Source organism: Acipenser ruthenus, chromosome 3 (assembly GCF_902713425.1).
Source record: "Acipenser ruthenus chromosome 3, fAciRut3.2 maternal haplotype, whole genome shotgun sequence".
Taxonomy (NCBI): domain Eukaryota; kingdom Metazoa; phylum Chordata; class Actinopteri; order Acipenseriformes; family Acipenseridae; genus Acipenser; species Acipenser ruthenus.
Genome location: NC_081191.1, coordinates 107,245,463 through 107,268,785, shown reverse-complemented (window position 1 = coordinate 107,268,785; position 23,323 = coordinate 107,245,463). Strand labels below are relative to the sequence as shown.

The 23,323-nt window shown below is 37.9% G+C and overlaps 1 protein-coding gene across 3 annotated transcripts in view; it reads left to right on the top strand.

The window, feature by feature from the left end:
- The window catches only part of LOC117394873 (cadherin-18-like), a 250,425-nt gene that overhangs the window by 122,360 nt on the left and 104,742 nt on the right, over nucleotides 1-23,323 (top strand). Inside the window, exon 1 of one of the 3 annotated variants that reach the window (XM_033993549.3) lies at nucleotides 7,607-7,756. The exons of the other annotated variants lie outside the window; for them this stretch is intronic. The gene's annotated coding sequence lies outside the window, so the exon portion shown is untranslated. Of the gene's footprint in view, nucleotides 1-7,606; nucleotides 7,757-23,323 lie in introns of those variants that run through there. 3 annotated transcript variants of the gene reach the window in all.

Genomic DNA, 23,323 nt, shown 5'->3' with positions numbered 1-23,323 from the left:
TGTATGTAGTTAAATTATGTAGATCAATTGCAAGTACACTAGGAAGGAAAAGGTTGATTCTTTCAGTTACATAACATTGATAATACTGCTGACCACCAGAGACAATACGAATCACTAAATAAATACATAGGTATTACTTGTCATGACTCGCGTGCATCAACATATGAAATGAACAGAATAAGTAAGAGAAAAGCAATAGGCAAGTGTATGTTAATAAACTATAATAATAAAGTAACAGACAAACTAAATGAACACAGCACCACAGCATTCTCACGGCGACTCCTGCCTGGGCAATGCCTTCACGAGTATCGTCTTGCAGTGGAAGGGTTTCGTGTAGCTAATCCTGCGGAGAGGACGCTCTCCTCCTCTATGTCAACAAAGCGCCCCTCTGTGTAGCATGGTGGTACAGTCGCCTCGAGCTGTGGCGCAGACGCCTTTTGAGTTTCGCGCAGCCTCCCCGGGTACGCCCCCCAGCCAATCAGGACCTCCCGATCAACTCACCTACCTGCTCAATTAGTTCCTTAGCAACACGTCTGCTGCACATCCCAGCTGCTTTCATAAAGACACATTATACACTCAAGAACCAGCGACAGGGTCTCCACCCTATAATTTGAGGAAGAAAAAATTATAGACCTATGACATGGAGCATGGTACACTTTGGCATGTGTGTATTCAGTTATTGGTTGCATTCTTATTTTTGTATATATGTTGTGTGGGATTTATGTGTCATTTGTAAAATAAGCAGTGGGTTTCATGGAAAACTCCCTGGTAAACTCGGGGTAATTCAATGCATGCCAGGGTATACTGCGGTTACTGTGCAGTGCACTTAAAAGTGAAAAGCTTAGCTATTTTAGGCAAACCTAAGTTATAATAATAATACAACAATTTTCTTTACTGTAATAGGTTTACATTTAGTTATATGCTAAAATATCGTGCTGTCCTCAAGATAGGCACTGTAGCAGTATGACATACTGTACAGTATAGTGTTAATATAATAAATATACATTTTGTTTAATCAAACCTTCTTGCAAAAATACAAGCATTCTAGTTGTTGTCACTGGTTAATGATCCATTATTACTGACTCAAGAAAAAAAAAAAAAAACATAGATTTTTTACATAAGAACCTGGCAGGGAAATAATGAGTCTAAACCTTGGTCATGACAATATTAATTCTGTTTTCAAGCAAAAGTAAGATGAAATCTTATGTTGCTTTTATGTTACATTTTGGTTTTATGTAATTGTCACCATTTCTTTTTACCCATCAATATTTTTTTTTTCATTTCAAAGAATTAGCTTCACTTACTGTTTAAAACATGATTCAGTATATAATATTATATAATAGGAAATTAAACCATGTGGTTTTCTAAAGAAAAACGAGGTTCTTCATATGTAGTTGATGCATGATTCAATATAAAACAGTAACTGACCAGTAACCCACAGTATAGGTTTTTTCATTAGCTCCCTGAGGAATTTGAAGAAAAGCTTTTACAATTTCAGCATTTCATCATTAGGCTCCATTCTAACAAACAGTACCAGCTTGGACAGATTGGAAATGCTGATCAGACCCCTGTATTTTTGACATGCCAAGCAATACCACAGTTCACAAAAAGGGAAAGAAAACAGGAAATGAGAAGCAGTGTATAACTGTAATGCTCTGTGTGACAGCAGATGGCTGCAAACTGCCTCCCATACGTAGTTTTTTTTATATGCGTAATTGAGGTTGTATCTTTGTAAATGCATCTTTATTTGTTGCCTACTGTAGGTTGTAATGTTTTAATGATAACATGATAGGCTACATTAAGTTTGTGTTTCTGACATTAGTTGCTTTGTATTCAGTACTCATGTAGATACACCTGTGATTTTGTTTATTTAACACTTCATTTTATTAAACAGGTGTTTGCTTTTCTCAGTTCATTTTATTAAGCAGGTGTTTGTTATTAGGCTTCAGTGACTATATAGTTACACCAGACAGAAGCAGATGTAACTCGTAAACACATGCACGACTAATAAAAGCCTTCAACGCTATGTGGGAATGTCTTTGTTCATTATATAAGCAAGCTGTGAATATGTTAAACGTGGAATTAGGTAGAACAGCTCTTTATTCGTATACACAAAAACCCAGACGGCAAAGACCAATGCTTTCTCTTAAACTATAATCAGAAATTTGAGTCTACTCAGTAGACTATCCAGGAAGAGCTCCAGAGAAGACAGAAGTCGGAGACAACCTTGAAAAATTATACAAGAATGTCTGGAAGCAAACTGAGTTAAAACAGAAGTGTTTCAGTTTAGATGAAAAGCATCCTGGTGAGCTGTGTGCTGTATTTAAATAGAAAGGCTGTGGCATATGTCGCAAAGAGCCACCAGATACCCAAGAATCAATACAGGCTATTCTATCCTAGTGTGGCAAAGTGATGAGTGATTACAGGTGTGTGCAGTGCAGAGCGGATACAAAACAGACAGAAAATGATTTCCAGGTGCAAGGGTGTTTGATTTATTAAACAATATCCAGAGCCTTATGGCAAACACTAGCAAATAATAATGATGGAGTGATACAGCGGCGTGTATCACTCGGTATTTGTAATCCCCGGGTTTGACCCGCAACCGACAGTCCAGTTTCATACACCGACACTAAACACAAAACACAAACACAGATAAGGGCGCCTGCTAAGAAATAAATAATAATTATTATTATTTTACTCTCAACTGCTCAATTAGCTAAATAGTATTTTCATTTTTTTTCTTTTTGTGTGTAACCTGGTTAATGTTAATAGATAGAATATAAAACGGAAAAGACATGTTTTAAAAGAAAACACATCGATCTTATTGGAAGAATCCAACTTACTGTATTTAATGTAATATTTTTTTGTGTTTTTCATCTTTTAATTCTATAAAGTGTGATTGGCCAGTCATATACTAAGCCAGGGCTAATAGTACCTCTACCTCGGCAGTATGGAAGGTCATATTGAGCAGACCCCGGAGAAGCCCTCTGGGTAAAAATATACCTAGACTTAAAAATACATTTATTTGTCAGTATTCTCAATTTTCTTTGGGTTTGTTTGTTTTGTCTACCTCCATATTGTCTCTGTTAAAATTCAATTTTAATTCATCTCAGTTGTCTTGGACTTCACCCATACCTCCACAATCAGACAAAGTATGACCACTTGTTTTTAAATTTTAAATATGAATTTTCCAAATATTCTTTTGTTGCACTATTTCTTTCTTTCTGTCTTTCCGTAATTGCATATACCTTGGAATAGTGACAGCACATATTTTGAGCACTTCTTTAGAGCTGAGTCACAGAGCAATACCTTTATCAGAAGTGCTCAAGTTCGCATGAGTCAACTCCCTTAAAGTTCTGCCTTTCCTGGGAACTGATGCAGCCACCCCAACAATGTGCCAAGGCGTGTTTGTTAAATCACATACAAGTGCAAAGTCTTGATTAGGGGGGTGTAAAGTTCTCATGTTGCTAAATATGACTTATTATGTGATATGGGCATAATTTACAATTTTTTTGGTACAAGCAAAAGTTTCGAGTGTCCACTTAAACATAATAAGACATAATGCATTGTTTGATATGCATCACCTTAATGCACAAAGATCAATTTTGTATTGGAAAGGTGTCAATTTAGATAAATAAACTCCAATGTGCCCTTTTTAGGATTTTACTTTTTTGTGTCAAATGTCTACTTTCTGTGTAAGCAGATATAAGAACATAAGAAAGTTTACAAACGAGAGGAGGCCATTCAGCCCATCTTGCTCTTTTGGTTGTTAGTAGCTTATTGATCCCAGCATCTGATCAAGCAGCTTCTTGAAGGATCCCAGGGTGTCAGCTTCAACAACATTACTGGGGAGTTGGTTCCAGACCCTCACAATTCTCTGTGTAAAAAAGTGCCTCCTATTTTCTGTTCTGAATGCCCCTTTATCTAATTTCCATTTGTGACTCCTGGTCCTTGTTTCTTTTTTCAGGTCAAAAAAGTCCCCTGGGTCGACATTGTCTATACCTTTTAGGATTTTGAATGCTTGAATCAGATCACCACGTAGTCTTCTTTGTTCAAGACTGAATAGATTCAATTCTTTTAGCCTGTCTGGCAAATATTTGCTCAAATGTTTTGCATTTCTATTTTTTATTATTATTATTGTTTACTCAAGTAGTCAAAATATGAGTTAATACATTTGTCTCTGCATCACTGTAGAAACAAAAGTTTTTTTTTACAATCATAATTCCCCTATCTAGCAGACATTAGCCAGATGAGTGGTTGCATGATTGACCATGAAATTGATGAAAATGAAAATCCATCTGTGTATGCATACTTGGGGTATGGTTTGGTATAATTGTGGGACATAACAAGTGCATTGCAGACAGACCTGCATCTGCCATGTAGGCCTAACTTTAATGTACGCTCAAACAACAAGGAACTTAAATTCCCAAAGAGCACCCAAAATACTGTTCCATCTGCATAATCAGCCATACACACTTGATGTAGTTCCTTTTGCTTGTATTATGGTTAGGGCTGTATTTTTTTCATGGTAAAAAAAGTATTTAAAGATATTTCACGATTGAATATAATATTTATTATAAACCTGTCAGATGAATAGAACGGGAATGCTGTCTTCTGATTGGTTGCTGTAGAGGGCATTAATGGCCAGGTAATGCCCTCAGAATGTCCACACAACCATCACGATAAAGGACAGTAAGGTATCAATCCACCAGAAAGAACATCGAGTATAACTGTCAACTGTCAGAACCAAAACAAGCCCTTGAAATAATGGCTGAACAGATCACAAAAATGAGTCCTCTATAAAAAAAATGACTGTCTCCATCTCTATCCAGCAAACGAGAACTGCCTTCACATCTTTCCAATGTCTTCACCTGCAGTTATTGATGTCCACCAGCCGTCAATAGTTGAAAATCAGCAGCGAACCTTCCAACAAACTGCAAACCTGCAAAAGCACATTCAAAAACTGAAAACAATGCTTTGCTCCACCCTCAGAAATCTCATCCTGAACATACCCGCTATGTTTTAAAACTGCACTTTCACAGGAAACCTGCAATTCAACTTGAAATAAATAAACTTAAAAAAACAAAACAATAAAATAAAAACAATGAACTTTAAAAAGTAAATAACTAAAATATTTAAATTACTAATGTAATTCCTTTATTTTAAGAATTTGTTAAATAATACTGTTAGTTATAGAATCAGGTTGTTATAATTACCTATTTAAAACTGTAACTTTTTGAAAAAGCAGATGAAACACAACAGTCTTGAATGTTTCCCCTGTTTAAATGACTGAAAAACTAAATTGTATTTGGATTTTTTAATGTTTGGTTTGTTTATTAAGAAAAAATTGTTCGCTTTGCTGTTCACAGGCGGAGTTATACCGTCGAAGAACCTCTGCAGCAGCACGGGGCGAGCACCACAGGACATATAAAAAAAATAAATAAATAGAAGGTTATAAATCTTAATGTTATTGCTGTTAAAACCATTAAAACGGTTTATAATATCAATAATGGCTTTGACGGAATTAACGGCCAGGAAATGCCCTGCCTGTCGGTCATTATTGCTTAATTAAAGTAGAAAAAAATAGCGTGGCACAATCAAAATTGATAGTTATATAGAAGAAATGCTCCTAAATATTTAAATGCTTACCTGAAAAACAGCAAATGCTCAATTGTATATATATATTTTTTAAAGACATTCTATTTTCACCAACAGTAAATTTTCAAACAAAATAAAAACAAATATATGTAGAACTAACAACAGACACATGAAATGTTCTCTTCTTTTACTGGGCAGAGCAATCTTTAGCAGAAATATTTCCGATCTTTGATGCAGCTGCTGTCTTTTTCGTTGAAAACATTTTAAAGAAATCGTGCTGCTCTATGCAGTGTGTTCAACCTTTTACCAGGCGGAAGCAAACTAAACCAGCTGCCATTCTTTCATAAATGGGAACTGAAATGAGGAACTACATATTTCACGGAAATTATGAAATCTGTGATAACTGTGAAAAAAATACAGCCTACAACAAAGAGCGTAAATTAGTGCTCTCCTAGCATATCTTTTGAATATGTTTACTCCCAACAGTAACTATAAATATTTTGAAACTAGTTAATTTTACTTTTTTGGCTTCTAATTATTCTGGGTTTTGTACCATTGATGTGGAATTGTCTCCTTTCTCCATTCATCAATAGTCACGGACTGCGACAGACTACAGCAAGCACTTTGAAAATACCTGTTTTGTAATACAATTTGCAGATAGCTGCACTCCAATTGTAACTGTTGTAGTCAACAATGCATAAATAATTGTAGCTAACACAATAATTTTAATAAATCTTACCTTGTTTGCATTTATATTCGCTAAATAGGTCTCAAATGCACAGTTTTGAAAGACATACGTTATAGCAAACATATTCACAGTTTAAAACACAATATCTACGTTAGGTTAAAGGAAGTTCACAGTTTCTATTCTGTATTCTCTGTGAATATAGCACAGCTATTTACAATTACACTTTGTGGGCCACTAACATCAGCAGTATCTTCTGGGTCAAAGCATGTTGGTTTCATTTGTCCAGTTCATAACCTGCTGATAGCAGTGCACTATTTATATACATGCCCTACGAAAGAGAATAGTATTGTTTTGGTAGGACAATTGAACATGCACAGATGTAACATTTAGCATCTCCCATTCCCTTTTTTCTGAATCCCCCAAAATAATAGAATACAGATAATAATCCAGCATCTCATGTTCACTTATGACTTTTTATGCCCTTCGTGACTTTTAGTACAAAGGGGTCTCTATACCAATGTCATAATTGAGAGTCCATTTTTATTTCTTAACCATGGTTGTAAGAACATGAAAAACAGGCTTTGTTCCCTTTATGAATAGCTGGAAAAAAGAAAAAAAAAACTGTAGGAGACAATTGGCAGACAGTCTGCAGATTTCACCATGGATTTTACCTGAATCAGCACTATGGTCTCTCTGACACCATATAAATTAAATACTGCACTATAATTTATAATACCATAGGTAAGGTTCAGACACAGACCATGTGTAGTTTTGCATTTTCAACACTCTGGCTGACCTGTGGGGTTGCTTGCAATCTTAGAAAAAAAATATGACATCTTCTGGCCTTGAGCTAGAAGGACATCTCATGAGCTAAATCTCCCAGAGAGAAGCATGGATTTGATGATGAATGAGGCAGGAGTTAGGTGTTCAGATGCCTTTGAGCTGAGTATGTGCAAACACATTTTGTTTTTCTTGTCTTCTCTGTACACCCACTTAAAATGAGTATCACCCCACGTTTTTTGCCCTCTTTTATGCTTAATGGATGGGCTAACACCTTCGTCAGGCCCTCTCTATCTCTCAAAGGTGCCCCTGTCTCGACAGGCCTTGCACTTACACACCATGGCATTTTTATAAATTAAGTTCCCTTCAGAGTGACTGCCTGAAAGGGACTATGGCCTCTTTCCAGTGCTTGAATGTCTTGCCCTAAAGTACCTGAGAGAAGAGAATGTAAGACAAAGCTGAGCTTACACACAGCCAAAGTGTCAGCCAATCAGAGGAGCCCAGCAGCAAGAACTGAAAGGCTTGAAGCACTCAGAGCCTCCAGTCGAGTGGTTCTCTAAGGATTGGAAGCAGCTGAGCCGCTAGCTCTGCAAGATACAGAGAGAGGGAGAAAATGAGAGACAGAGAGAATGCCCTGATTACTCCTTACAAATTAAGTACCTTGTTACCTGTTAGGGAAAGTCAGCCAAGGTAAGGCTAAATTGAATGCCACTTTGTTATCTTTTAGTAATAACGTGTTGTAATGGCAGTACTGACACGGTTCTAGCTTGTTTGGCAGTGCTGTGCTCTGTGCTAAAGTGAAAGTCTGTAGCATATCTTGCTAGTGCTATCAATAGTAAAACCATTTCTAATCTTGAACTCAAATATCTGTTAATTGGATTTAGCCATGAATTTTCACAAGGGAGTGAATTTAATCAAGTCCAATTGTATTATAATACCTAATTGTACAGCATAATTATATATTTTTGTATATCATGACAAAGAAAAATGAAAATGGGACAGAGTTGAAAAAGAAAAGACTAGAAGCTTGATAGCAAGTTCATCCTTTCTTAGCATATAGTCTGCAATTGTGTTACAAAAAACACTTCACTGCATGCTTTTAAACAAGGCATGGAAACTGAGCTTGCTGAAAAAGATGGAGCTTCAAAAAATATTTAACACATTGGATACTGTAATACTGAATTGCCTTATTTCATTGTGTTATGTATTCAGATTTTTGGATTAAGACTTGGTTTCCTTTTTCACTGTTATGTGAATTTACTAAGTATGATTTTATATATATATATATATATATATATATATATATATATATATATATATATATAATGTATGTATATTAGGGCTGTTCCGATTAATGAGTTGATTGCAGATTGCCTTTTTTTTACAATTTAATCGTGCATTAAAAGTGCATTCTGGGTAGAGAGAGAAATGCGTGCTGCTATTTAGAGAAGTGCTGATTTGAAGCTCGCTCACTCTCCCCGGAAGTGGTAGGACACTGTGGTTTTAAGTTCGTATAAAAAGGGGTTCAAGTTGTGTACAAATCATAATTGTTGTCTTGTTTTGCACAAGGATTGCTGATAGTGTGCTATGGATGTATATCCGTATTTGGAATTGCAATGTTTAGCTACGTTGATTTAAATGATTGCCAAAGATGTGGCTGCAAAGTTACTCGTATGCATTGTAACCAACTGTGCACGGATTAATCTACTGATTAATCAGCTAATGGGAAATAAATTAACCGGTTAAAATTTTTAATCGAGTGACAGCGTGTCACAAAGACGGCCGGAGTGGGTGGCGTCAGACCAGAAACAGGAACACAAACGACAGAGAGATGGGGTTTTGGTAAAGCTGAGCGCATGATTGCGCTCAGCATTTAATAATTAAACAGAACAGAACAGAAAATAAAAGGTTGGAACACAAAACACAGGACACGGCACTATATGCCAAAATAAAAGGACAAACAAAACGAACTAAACAGTGCACAGACAGACAAACACGGTGAGTGAAAACACTATTTACTTTATATTTCCGTTCTTCCGTTCTTATTATTTAGTTTCTCCTTCTCCACACTCGTTCTCCACTCACCGAACACCTAACCCTGAGTGCAAGAAATGTGCGTCTATATATACTATGGTGCTGGGATTCAATTACTAATTAATTATTCACTTGAATCCCAGCACGTGAATTAATTCTGTGCAACCCCGTGCTCACATATTACATTTAACCAGCACGTGAAGTGATTTGTGCTCTCCTCGTGCCTAAATACAAATCTACACTTTTTAAATACACGTGAAACACAGACCCGTTTATATCCCGTGTACCAATGACTATACACCAACATTAACACACGCAACATACAACACAACACACAAATGCACACAGGGGCGGGGCGCATTGCCACACAGCCCTATGTATACTGTATATCGACCAGACTGTTTGTTTTGTTATTATTCTCTCTGTGTCCTATGTTCTTACCTGGATAACAATAATTTCATGAATAATTAACCAGCTTGTAGCACACTTTGGGCTTTTGAGGGGAGATATTGAAAAGTATATGATTAGCCAGCACTTATATACTGCTACCACGTGCTCAGCCTGTGTTTAGAATGAAATTTTCTTGAGCACCGGGATAATGAACAGTGTTGCACTGCAGTTGAGGTTATGATTTTTTTTTTTGTTTTTGTGCTTTTACTATTTTTATTATTTAGGAATACATCTTCATAATTAGGGTTGTGTTTCAAAAGAAACAAAGATCCCTCTTGCTGCTCCATCTTAATGTTACCTTTGGACGGGTATTCCAAGATCAGTGAAGTTTACAGTAACATGTAGTCACCAAGCCATATAGGCAGCACATTCTGCATGATGGTCAGTGGAGTACATGGCTTTATGGGATATACAGGTAAAATTAGAACAAAGAAATGCATGGACATCGTCCAAACGGATTGGTGCTCTATCACTTCAATATCAGGTGTTGCAGCAATCTGCTATAGATAATTCCACATTAAAAATAGCTTTGTTTTCCAGGTGTTGAATGTGTGCACTAATAAGAGACACTTACAAGGTCTAACAGACATTGGTAACCTTTAACTCTAGGTTCAATGGCAGATTAGCTGTCAGAAGGAAGATGATACATCCCAGTGCTCCAAGGTAGATAATGAGACAGGCCTTAAAGAGTCACTGTGCAAAAAAGCTTTGTAGTACTAACTATGCAGGGTTCTCACAAGGAAAGCAGTGTTTCCAAAACTTAACAAAACTCTTGAAACCATTTAAGAGAATACTTGATTTGACAGTTTCAATTGCAGTTTACAGATGGCACCCACTATCATTCTCCTTTCTATCTATTTAAAAACAAAAACAAAACAAAACAAAAAAAAAACAGTGTGATAAGTTGCACAGTTTAACATCTTTACAAAACATATTGGACTGGATTTACTAAAATTACTGTAGCTCAATTTCATGCAACAACTGTAGCGGCCAAATTACTAAACTTAGTTAGGGGCATTCAAAACAGTAGCAAAGGTTTAGTCTCTCTAAGAGTTTAAATATTAATGCCTTCTTTCAGGTCAAATGCCACACACCCTGATATTAGCCTAAATGCTATAAATTTAGTAAAAGGGACCAGACTTTTTTATATTGAACAGCACCAGTGGCCCCCAATACCATATGTACAAACACCAACAAACCCAGTGCAGGTACTTCAATAAAAAAACCAACATATTTTTAGAACGATAAGTGTGTTTTAATCAGAATCTCCCTCATTGTTTCAATTTTTTTAAATAATAATGATCTATCTTTATCTATCACTTTAAAATAAGGTTGTGGTGCCAAAACACTTTCAATAAAATAATGCAAGTCATGAGAAAAAGTTTCTGACCAGTGTCCCCTCAATTCCTTTTTCCCCATCATCAAGCAGCCCTTCATTTTCATCATTGATCAGGGAGTAGTTCACAATCTTTCTGAGCAATTTACCAGAATTGTGCAGCTCTTAAACAGGCATTCCAACATTTTCACAATTTTTTTAGTATAACTACAAGCCTAACATTTTCAAAAACATGTAAGGAATTTATTATATTAAAAAGAAAGGAACATGAAATGTGTACTGTATAAGATATATTTAAATATGTGTGACTCAGCGTCCATCCTTTTAACAATGGCTATAAAATATAAGCTCTAAAAAGATATTCCATTTCATATCTCTACACAGACCCCTTACACAGGTGATGTTGGTCTCGCCAAGACAAACACATTTTGTATTTGATTATTTTATTAATGCATAATCATCAAACGTCAGGAATTAACTAGATTAACCCACAAGTTGCTACAAAATTATTAATAATTTTGATGTTGTAATTGGCACGGGAATGCGAAGCATAAACTAGCCTTCATTTCGAGTAACTAATAAACAGAATCATTATTTGTAGATGCTATTAAAACATAACTGTGAAATACACAACTGAAAATATACCACGAGATGCGGCTGCATCCCCTTTTCGAGATGACCAAACTTTCATGGAACGGACTCCTTTGAAAGTAAAAATGCTTCCTTGAAACGATTGGAAACGTTAATCATTCTTGAGTATTGTTTTTAAACAAAAAAGTAAAACAGAAGCTTCTTAAGTAATACACATTTGTTTACACCTAGTTTGAAGCAGGTGTAAGTTATTGCAATCAAATCAAAGGGTTATTACTTTTAGTAAAGTGAGAGCAAAATAAACTTCTTGGTGATTACTAATTAGCCAGGTGAATGGCTGCATTTTCACGTATCACCATTACCATACTCATGAGGTTGCGTCCCCATGCTTTAAAGGAAGCCACATGGAATGGAGCTGTTTCACACGCACAGACGTGTAGTAAGTATGATTGTGTTCAGGGGCAAACTTTGCTACCAAAAAAACAGATGCAAACCTCCCTTTTGCTGCCTCGCAAACGTTAGTAAATCCAGACATTTATGTGCTAATAGTTCCTAATTAATTGTCCATCTTGTACAAATGACCAAATTATAAAATCACTTTTTAAGCAATTATCTTTTAAATTCAATATTCACGCACCATATGCTATTGTGGAGCCGGCAGCAAAAAATATAATCTTTTCACAAAAAAATAAAAATGCGGAGCACTACATGAGAGGACTAAATAGAGGCATTACTGGCAATTTCATGAATAAACTCACTTCTTTATTTTAGTATTTGAAATAAATCTGGATTTTCTGCAGTCTGCTTGCTAAATTACAATTTAGAGAGCCCATTGTCCCAGTATCCATCAATATGTACAAATGCTGATTCATTGCTAATGCACAAAACTGAAGTTAAAACTGGAGGTACGTTTTTAGAACTTTTCCAAATTGTGCTCCTTGCTTCCGTTGTAATTCAGGAATGTCCTAATGGTGTTTTTTCCGTAGTGTCTGATCAGCTCATGAAAAGTGGGTGAAAGCCAGACCAAGACAAAACTACTTGGGCGAGGCAAAAATTGAAAACTATATCACACATTTACTCCTTGTCTATTATTATATGAATTTTCCTATATTATTTTCATAAATCACTACTAATGGTATTTACTGTACCTCCAGATTTGTTTAATTTATTTTATTTTTTTAATTTTTAATTTAGTCAATTATTTTTTTTATTATTTTCTCCCAATTTGTAATGGCCAATTTTTTTTTTTTTGAGGCTCAGCTCACCGCTACCACCCCTGCGCTGACCCGGGGGGGCGAAGATGAACACATGCTGTCCTCCGAAGCGTGTGCCGTCAGCCGACCGCTTTTTTTCACATTGCGGACTCACCATGCAGCCACCCAAGAGCTACAGCGTCGGAGGACAACACAGCTCTAGAGCAGCTTACAAGCAAGCCCGCAGGTGCCCGACCAGACTACAGGGGTCGCTGGTGCGCATGAGCCGAGGACACCCTGGCCAACCTAGCCCTCCCTCCCCCTGGGCAGTGCTCGACCAATTGAGCACCGCCCCCTGGAAGCTCCCATCCTCAGTCGGCAATGGAATAGCCTGGACTCGAACTCGTGACGTCCAGACTATAGGGCACATCCTGCACTCCACGCGGAGCGCCTTTACTGGATGCGCCACTCGGGGGGCCCCCTCAGATTTGTTTAAATAAGCTATGTAATACAAGCACACTTTTGCTTTTACAGTACACCCACAAACCTGTTGGATTCCAAGCCTTTTGTTTGTTATATCGAGGGGTTTGTTATAGCGAAAGGACAATCAAAATGAACGATAAACTGTTGCAGTAAGTTAATGACATGATAGTGTGAATCAAAGTAGAATTACGTAAGAACATAAGAACATGAGAAAGTTTACAAACGAGAGGAGGCCATTCAGCCCATCTTGCTCGTTTGGTTGTTAGTAGCTTATTGATCCCAGAATCTCATCAAGCAGCTTCTTGAAGGATCCCAGGGTGTCAGCTTCAACAACATTACTGGGGAGGGTTCCAGACCCTCACAATTCTCTGTGTAAAAAAGTGCCTCCTACTTTCTGTTCTGAATGTCCCTTTATCTAATCTCCATTTGTGACCCCTGGTCCTTGTTTCTTTTTTCAGGTCAAAGAAGTCCCCTGGGTTGACATTGTCTATACCTTTTAGGATTTTGAATGTTTGAATCAGATCGCCGCGTAGTCTTCTTTGTTCAAGACTGAATAGATTCAATTCTTTTATCCTGTCTGCATATGACATGCCTTTCAAACCTGGGATAATTCTGGTTGCTCTTCTTTGCACTCTTTCTAGAGCAGCAATATCCTTTTTGTAACAGGGTGACCAGAACTGAACAAGCAGCTTCTTGAAGGATCCCAGGGTGTCAGCTTCAACAACATTACTGGGGAGTTGGTTCCAGACCCTCACAATTCTCTGTGTAAAAAAGTGCCTCCTGTTTTCTGTTCTGAATGCCCCTTTATCTAATCTCCAGCCCTTTATCTAATCTCCATGTAGCTGTTCGTCTCATGTAGGCAGTATTCTGCCTTTGCTTTATCCCATTTGTTAAAGAATTAAAACGCAGTACAAAAAGCAAAAATCCCAAATTGAAGCTGAACTTTTATTCAAAATCAATCTGACATGAATCGTTTCAAAGTGCACCAAATCTTAATCCAACATGTAAGAATCCCAAACTGGTCTTTTATTCCAAATCAACTGACATGAAAAGTTAATCAGATCCTCAAGTTTTTGTTGATGTTGTTGTTGTTGTTTTCTTTCTTTAATCAATTTTGGGGATGGTGACAGTGTGTGTTTATCTTTTTTTTTATTTGGGGTCCAGGGGCCAGGTTCGCTATAGCCAAAGGTTCGGTATAATGAAGGCTGTTACAGCAAGGGTGTAGTGTATTTATTTTTTGGTGTGTATAACCCACATTCATATTTATACATTGGGTGGGTGCAGTATGGGAATGTATAGAATTATAAAATGTAACCCTGTGTTGCATTTCATCCACAGTCTGTGTATAAGAAATTAAAAAAGAATAAATAATGCACTCAATGTAGCCTATTTATTTAATCATATGTATTGTTGTTCACATGTAGTCTACTTAACAGACTAGTCAATGAATCCACACATTGTTTCATCACTGATTTAAAAATTACCAAATTAACTTCTCACTGCAACATAAACATGTATGTGACAGGCCGATCTGGTATCCAGCCCAGACAGTTAAACCAGGTCGGTTCATGTGGCTTATGAACGTCTGCAAGATTTCTATTGGATATTCTTATATAGGAATGTGTAGTATTTTGGTGTATGACTCTAATAATTATAATATTATTTTAATAGGAAATAACATGCCCTGTCCTTAACCAACAGATACTGCATGTGATCCCCTGTACAGTAGATCCCAATTTGGGTCTGAGATCCTCGCATAATTCCGATATTGCCTGCTGTGTGAGGCGGAAACTTTTAAGAAACATTTCACCTGGGAAACTGTCTGTTACATCTATTCACGGTCTGATATGGGGCAGGCAGGATTTCCCTTGCCTAATTCTTGCTCTTGGGCGCCTTGTATGTAACCAAGGAATGGCAGACATCTTTCTACTGCTCCCATGTATAAGAATGGCATTAGCATTTTCTAAGAGCTGACCTCTCCTGGTTTTAATAATGCTTAATAACCTTCGTGGATTACACAGATTATATAATTAACACACTGACGCCCAAAATGTGTTCACAAGGCGCAGTTAAGAAAATGTGTTAATAGCACTAATTGAAGCACACAGACTGCCCTTTGTGGGTTAGATAATTTGCTGAAGAAGGATATTAGCACTGATAATAATCCAGAAATGGCACTAACACCAACAAAAGCAGTTTGTGAATTTAGCCCTTTGTATCATACAAACTGGTATTTTAAAACAACTCCATCTGATTAAAAAAGATAGTTTTCTGAATCACTAACACTCTAAAATTCAGCTGTAATGTCAGATCAGTACAAACAGTAGGACAAACAGTATCATGGAGGCCCCAAAGCCATGTTGTTTTATTAATGCATCAAACTATCAGGAGCCTGGGATTCATTGTTAATTTAATGTCTTGTTTCTTTTGCTATGTTGTTAGATAGTGTGATTCTGCTTGAGTACTGGGAATATGTTGCAGGAGTTATTCACCCAATTTCAAAAATGTATCCTAAAGAGTATACTCAAAAGCAGTTTAGTATATGTGTTGTAAGGACACCATTCATCTGTTTTAATCACAACTTCCAGAGGGCAACGTATAAGCATGCAAACATTCAAGCCTAAATGGGTCCATTGAACTTGAATATTAGAAATGCATTGAAAATTAAACCATATTTTGAATGGCCAAAATATCAAAATAAATTACATGAAAGTATATATATATATATATATATATATATATATATATATATATATATATATATATATATAAAAGTTTACCCAATATACTGGGGGAAAAGCATAGTATAAGCTCAGAAAAACAACTGTACATTTCATGTTATGATACTAATGAAAATAATTCAAATGCCGGGTACTGTTAAAAATATGTGCTACAATAGCAACATAGAATAAAAGACTTGCTGTGAGACTTCTGAGGCTTTTTTGACTGTGTTCATTTTACTCCCTGATATTGTAGGCATTAATTGGGTAGACAGTTGACATGATATGGCTATTTTTTGCAGCACTAATAGCGGGTCAGTGTTTCAATGCACAGGGCAAAAGAAGACATATTTTCATAAGTTGAAAATGTATTTATTGGCAAAAGGAATTAAACACAATATTAATAGTGTTAATTTGGGAACAATATGACTATACTATCTTGGGGGTCATTGGTCACACTGATCCCTGAAGTTTGGGCACTAACAGTCTGGAGATGATACCATGCTAAACTCCAGACTGTTGTTGGATTTTGTTGGGTGCCAATCTCGAGCTCACCACACATGGGGTGGGTTGAGCATCATGCTTCATTGGTGAAGGGGGTGGGAGTTAGGAAAGGAATTATACATGAAGCAGATGGGTCAGTTTGTTTAAGGATAGAGAATCAAGCGATGAACAACAGCTAGGTGTGGCATGGACTGCATCAGATCTTATTGGGATCGTTCCATAAAAAATGTAGTAATTAGTTGAGTTGGTAGCTTATCATCTGTTTAAGATGAGAATGTCTTGCTGCCAGTGTTGGTAACTGTACAGCATATCTTTGTTGCATGTTTATTTTCTGCACTGACGTGCTCATCTGCAGTACATTTGCAAAGCCTTGCCTTCCTTTCTTAGGTCTGTAGAGGAATGTATCTCTGTTGTTTTGGTCATTGCTTCATATAGTTTGAAAACATTTTAAATAGTCTTCCTACGGCTTCTATGTCTGGTGATTAGTGAGTAGCTACATTATGTCAGCAAAGGATGTCTTAACATAACTATATTAATAATGTATTCATTCAAATCTCCCAAGATTGCCCTATTAAAATATAGTTAATATATAATTTGCAAGGCATGAGGAACTTCCATTACCAGTTACTAGTATATAGTAACCCTGGCTCTCCACTGCGCTCCGCTCAGCAAGAATCATACTGCGATCTGCTGAAAAGAAATGGAAGAGAACCAAACTCCCTGCTGCCCTAGATCTCTACCGCACTCTCCTCTCCTCCTTCTCCTCTACTCTCTCCTCTGCTAAATGTACTTATTTCCAATCTGTAAACCAAGCCTCCACTAACAACCCACATAAACTATTCTCTACCATCTCCTCCCTCCTAAACCCTCCCCCCTCCTCCTTCCTCCTCTATCTCCTCTGATGACTTTGCTTCTTTCTTCTCTTCTAAAATCTAAGATATCCGCAAACTCTTTAACACCTCTCCCTCCCCCGCACCCCCTCCTGCTCCAACCCCTACACCCACTGCATCCCCTACTAACTCACCCTCCTTCTCCACCTTCTCTCCCCTCTCAGACTCTGACCTCTCCTCCCTGCTCCAGGGTCACAAACCTGCCACGTGTGCCCTGGACCCCCTCCCCACTCACATCTTTCAAGCTGCTGCTCCTGCTCTACTTCCCTTCATCTCCTCCCTTCTCAACACCTCTCTCCTTTCTGGTCTCTTTCCCTCTGCCTTCAAACAAGCCTCTATCACTCCCCTCCTCAAAAAACCTACCCTCGACCCCACCTCCCTCCAGAGCTACCGTCCTGTCTCCCTCCTACCCTTCCTCTCCAAAACCCTCGAGTGGGCTGTACACTGCAAGCTCTCTGCTTTCCTGTCCAACCACTCTCTGCTCGACCCTCTCCAATCTGGCTTCCGCTCTGCTCACTCCACTGAAACCGCCCTCCTGTCTGTCACCAAATCACTAATCTCTGCCCGAGCTGCCTCTCTCCTCTGTCCTAATTCTCCTCAACCTCTCTGCTGCCTTTGATACTGTCGATCACTCTATTCTGCTATCCTCTCTCGCTGACCTGGGAATCTCTGGCACTGCTCTGGCCTCGTTCTCCTCCTACCTCTCCAACTGCACTTACCAGGTAACCTGGCGTGGAGCAACCTCCACACCTCACCCTCTCTCAACAGGAGTCCCACAAGGGTCAGTCTTAGGTCCTCTCCTGTTCTCTCTCTACACCTGCTCCCTGGGCCCCCTCATCGCATCCTATGCTTTCTTATACCATTTCTATGCTGATGATGCTCAGATTTTCCTCTCCTTCCCCACCTCTGACTCCACCATCCCCTCCCGTATCTCTACCTGTCTGTTTGCTATCTCCTCCTGGATGCACTCGCATCACCTCAAACTCAACCTCTCTAAATCTGACCTCCTTTTCATTCCCTCCTCCTCCTCCCCCTCCTCTGATCTCTCTATCTCCATTCCTCTGGAATCTACCGCACTTTCTCCCTCCTTCTCAGCTAAGAACCTCGGAGTCACCCTGGACCCCTGCCTCTCTTATTCCCAGCACATCTCCACTCTGGCACGCACTTGCCGATTCTTCCTGAGCAACATCCGAAGAATCCGACCCTTCCTCACCAACTACGCCACCCAGCTCCTGGCCCAGGCCCTGGTACTCTCCCGCCTAGACTACTGCAACTCCCTCCTGACTGGCCTCCCTGCATCCGCCACCCGTCCGCTCCAGCTCATCCAGAACTCCGCTGCTCGCCTGGTGTTCTCTCTGCCTCGCTTCTCCCACTCAACTCCACTGCTCTGCTCACTCCACTGGCTCCCGATCACCACTCACATCCAGTTCAAGACTCTTGTACTAGCCTACAGATGCCTTGACCAGACTGCACCCAGCTACCTCCAGACCCTCTTCTCTCCCTACACCCCCCACCCGACCTCTCCGCTCCTCCTGCACTAGAAGACTGGCTCTACCTCCTCTACGCTCCCCTGCTTCCAGAGCCCGCTCCTTCTCCACCCTCGCACCGCAGTGGTGGAATGGCCTTCCTACAGATGTCAGGACTCCCCAGCCCCTGACCTCCTTCCGGCACCTCCTCAAGACTCACCTCTTTAGACAGTACCTGTAGAACTCCTCTTTTCCCTCTGGACACTTTATCACTTCCTTAATGCGCTTTACTTGCTCTTATCTGCTTCCTATTTTACTGCATTTAATCCTGTACTTTAGAGTACTGTAATCTGTCAAGTGTTATTTAATCTGTAGTATTTTGTATTTAATTATATCCTGATGTAACTATCACTGACACTGTTATCTGCTCCGTTATTGAGTTGTATTTTGTCATACTTGTACTTCCTAGAACCAAAGTCATTGTATTACTTGTACTGTGATTCTTGAAATGTATTTTTGTTTACGACTGTAAGTCGCCCTGGATAAGGGCGTCTGCTAAGAAATAAATAATAATAATAATAATAATAATAATAATAATAATATGTATATTTCTAATTATATTTTCAGAAATATATATTTAAATAAATTGAATTAAGGAGATTACATTTAAATGACAGCTATTGTAGCCATAGACTTAATGTAGTAAAGGATAGTGAAAACAAGGTCAAGTGATAAAATTAATAATTTTAAAAATGATGCACAACTATGGTAGATGCATAACATAACCATTGCAAAAGTATAAATTGACAATGATATCGTGTAATAATAAGAAATAATAGTGAAATGTGGAGTAGCAATATACAGGACAGTAACAAAGTACATCTGAAAATATATAATGATATCAATATATAATCAAGGTGACCATACTGTGATGTAACAGTGTACCCCCCAGGGACGTTCTTCAAAATAAAAAAATGAAAAGCTGACACAAGGAGAGTGAACCAATATTCATAATATACCTATCCGTTTACAGAATGCACTTTGCCTGCAATAGTGTTTCAGAGAGCAAAGCAATGCAGTGGAGTTGAACCAATCTTTTTTTTGTTGTTGTTGATGATGGTAATATTTATTCTGTTTCTCTGCCATTGTGCTTGGGTGGACCATTGTGTAGATGGGATAGTTTTTTAAGTGGGGTAAATGAGGATTGGTGGTGGGATAGAAATGCGTCTTTGAAAAATGTACCGTACAAATTGTTATGAGAGATGTTTAGTATGTTAATTAATGTGCTTCTAGTTCAATCATATTTGCTGTCCTTGCTGAACAGTTAATGTTAAACACTTGTATAGCTTAATACAATGTTAATTCAGTTGTATTTGACTGGCCATGCCACAGTGATTGACTCAGGGGTTAATTAGCTTAGGCTAGATAGAACGCGAGTGAGAGTGAAGATGGTGACTGTACCTGCTGTTTGGCTGTATATAGATCTGCTTGAATTATCCAGTAAAGCGTTTTAAGAACCCGAAAACCATGGCAGAATTATTATTAGCATCACTTAATATTCTACATCAACATGAATAATACTAGTGTGAGTATGTTATAGTTTAAAGCTATTGACACAGATTTACCGATAACTAAGTTATTCTCTCGTTTTAACGGAGGGGGCGACACCTCAAACACTGCCTTGGGCGCTAGTTAACCCAGCGTTGGCCCTGTTGATCAAAGATAGCACTTTCCAATTAACCGTTTTTAGTTGAAGGGAATAAGACCAACAAAGTACCCCCCCCCCCCCAAAAAAAAAACAAACAACTAAATAACTACAGCCACTATGAACTCATATCTGCACTGGTTAGGATTGTTCCTTACTTAGACCCGGACCAAATCAAAACTTTGACAACCCGCTAATCACACTTAAGAAAACTGTATTTAATAGCGTTTTCTTTTTATGAGTAGAAGAAATAAGATACTTACAAAAAAAAAAAGAAAACGCTATTAAATACAGTTTTCTTAAGTGTGATTAGCGGGTTGTCAAAGTTTTGATTTGGTCCGGGCCTTAATCTATTAATATCTGCTCTGTGCTATTAGTTTGTGTTTTTGAATGCTTTCCCAGTGTGTACTAAACCATGTTTGGAAGCTGTGCCAAATTATTAAGAGTGATTTGATTTGAACATTCAAAAATTCACAGCACTTTGTCATAAGGTGACCCCTTACTTTCCTGTATTAACATCTCATCTATGATGCATGGTTTGTGGTACCGGTTTTATACTTTTCTGGTATTACCAAATCAGTGCACGGTAATCTGCTATTTGTTACCATGCTGTGAGTTATTGACTAGTTCCCTGTTGAGAATACACTGAGTTGTGATTGTGCATTATCTAGTTAGTTGTTCTCCTTAAAATGTATTTTATACATAATGTGACAGAATTAATGTTTCATAGCCTTTTCACAGATTGTGGCATACTGGAGAGGTGATAAAATGCTTATTGGTCTCAGATTTAACACTGTTTGCTAAAATTGACACGGCATTCATTTTGATTTAGTAGATGTGAAAAAGGCCCCAGGTCATGTCCAGATACAATTCATCTTTGGTTAAGGAAGTACCCCACTTTCATTTGACACACTGTCTCTTTATTATCTCTTTACTATTATCTAATAAACATGATTTAGAGTCTGTGTAGCTAGTAATAAAGAAAATCTCTTGGAAGAAAATACCTATTTCTAGGTCTATTTTACTGGCTTACGCCTAGTATGTTTTTTCCTGTCTCCTGTTTTTATTAAGATGAATACCATTTGCAGGATTTTTTTAACCAATTCTGCTGCTATGTAAATGTCAATGATTAGATGAAAGTATTTTTGTACTGTGGTAGCCAAAGCCAGCAATTTAAACGTTGTGATGTCTCAGTGTGACAGTGCAAAAATGTCACAGCTTTGCAATCTTGTTTTTTCTGACTAAATTAAATCAGCTGGACTTCTTTAGTCCTGCCACCAGGTGAAACAAGGGAGCAGAAAATGAATAAAACAAAACAGCAGGAAGCGCTGAGGCCAAATGAGTATTTTGTCAGAGCGTTGCTAAACTACACATGGTCTGGAGTTCTGCTCTTATGTCAATTGATTGTTCTAGTTATAGTTACTGAACTAAAATCAATATAGCAGGTTCTATAAAAAGTGCTTACAATGTCAAGTGCAAAAAGTGCTTACAATGTTAAGTTTTTATATATATTTTAGAAGCAAAAGTTAATTCAAATTCGCCGTTTGCATAACAGCAAAGAGTTATTGTTCGTCATACTCGTGCGGTGGAATTAACTGTGTGTTAAAGATCTGTCGTCTCCTCCCCATCAACAGTAATCAGACCTGGGCTATTACTACTTTGTATGATGAATCACTCAAGAAAGTTTCCTCCTATAAATATTTAGGTATATGGATCGATGAGCATCTTACATTTAATTATCACATTGATAAACTGCTTTCAAAATTAGGACCTAAACTAGGTTTCCTTTTTTTTTTTTCTCAGGCTAGCAAATTAAAGTTAGTGACTGTTACTATGCTACCTGTTTTGGACTATGGTGATTTTATCTATCAGTTTGCTTCCAAGCAGTCTTTGCAAAAATTGGATGTAATATATAATTCATGCTGCACGTTTTGTTTTAGTGTCCTTTTTTGACACATCATTTCCAGATGTATAACGAACTAGGATGGTTCTTACTGACACATCGAAGGCTTTATCACTGGTATTGCTTCGTTTTTAAAGTTATTAAAGCTATGGTTCCCAATTATCTTAGTACTTTGGTCAAAAAGGTCAATACTGGTTATAGTTTGCAATCTCATGATTCTGGTAGTTTAGTAGTCCCAAGGATAAGGCTACGACTAGGAGAAATGGCTTTTTCTTATCGACCCAAAATCCTGGAACAACTTTTTCACATGGTTTAAGAATGGAGTTTGATAGCCTCTCATTTTTTGGTTATAAAGAGCATGTAGGGATGTGGCAGAATGAGGGTACTGCCCTATGTTTATAGTGTGGGTGTATATGTGTGTTTTGTAGTGGTGGTGGGTAATTAAAGGGTTAATTCACTAGCACTTTAAAAACATGTGAGAATGTGGTGGAGGGTTTAATTGATTAAGTGGGTGTAAATTGCTGCACAGGTGTGTATATAAGGGAGCACTGAGCGCCCAGGTTTAGTTGGTGTTAGGATTCTGGAGAGTGTAGAGGTGTTATTTGTATGTGTAAGATCTGGTTTTGTTTAAACTGTTTATTTTGTTGTGTTTTGTTTAATAAATACGCGCTGTAGCGCTTTCACCTGCCGTCTGTCTCCGAGTCTCCCTACCTTGCCGCCTGTCATCCTGTGACAAGGGATTTGCTTAAAACTACTGTATTACTGCTCCTTTGTTTATTTGTTGTTATTGCCTGAGGCTGGACCACACAAATATGAATTGTGTTGTTTTATGTATGATTGTGTCTGTGTATGACAGGACCCCATTGTAAATGAGGCCTCGGCCTCAATGGGGTAATTTCCTGTATAAATAAATAAATAAATAAATTGGGTAACGCAATGTTGAAGGTTGGGCATACGGGGTCTGATTTTAATGTTATTTTTC